The following is a 927-nucleotide window of genomic DNA, read 5'->3' as shown; positions in this document are numbered from 1 at the left end:
GACCGGCTGATTAGCCATCACGCCATACAGCTGTGGGGGAACTAATGATTGGTTTGGTTTGGCCGTTGCAGCTGGGGGTTCAAATTGATTGACGGACGTAGCTCCAGGATACTCCTGAACACTCCTGAATGGGTAGGTGCTGTGCAGCACGCGAAACACTGGTAAGCTTTGGATTTTGTATTAATATTGTTTCTTCTTTTAAGACCAGTGTTCTGTGGCTGCAGCGCAGAGTCTGCCGACTGTGTCCCGGTTTAGCGGTGGCGTCATGCGCTTGTAGGGTCGGACAGCCGAGGTAACCAAAATGTTTGTTTATGTTTATTGTTATCGTTCTGTCGCTTTATTTTGGTTAAACATTTCTTTGTTTCATTACAGTTTTGCCTCTGTTGACTTGTCTTTTTGCTTGTTTATTTAGCTGTTTTTTTTCTTTAAGTTTGTAGTCAATTTGCCTAGTTTTGTATCAGTGTGCTTGGTTCGAGTTTAGTTTCGTTTTCTCCCCGTAAGGTTTATCCTTAGGTTGTCGTGACTGTGATCTCTGGCTCAGTAGTCAGGTTTCTCCTCTGCATAGCTGCGTAGGGCCTGTGTGACTTCCATTTCTAATAACTACGTTTATATTAACATTAGTTTGCGTTGTGTGCTGAACATATTTTTGTGTAAGAATAAATTGTATTTATATTTTTCTATTCACGCCTCTGTAGTCATTTGTGCACGTACCTGTGTTTAGTAGGGGAAACCCTCTGTTGAGAGGCAGGATTGTTAACATTCTTAAGGTGAAAGTCCCTAGGTGGCGTTGTCGGTTCCGTGTTAAAAGAAACCAGAAGACCTTCACCAGTCCTAACTTGGTTGCAATTGTCGTAGTTTCTCTTAGACCTCAAGGATGTGCAGCTGTTGAAGAAAATGTCCGCTGACACTGTTACTTTTACATATGAT

The sequence above is a fragment of the Amphiprion ocellaris genome, chromosome 23, assembly GCF_022539595.1.
Source record: "Amphiprion ocellaris isolate individual 3 ecotype Okinawa chromosome 23, ASM2253959v1, whole genome shotgun sequence".
Lineage (NCBI taxonomy): Eukaryota > Metazoa > Chordata > Actinopteri > Pomacentridae > Amphiprion > Amphiprion ocellaris.
The sequence above is the reverse complement of the archived record's forward strand: the minus strand, read 5'-3'. Positions refer to the sequence as shown.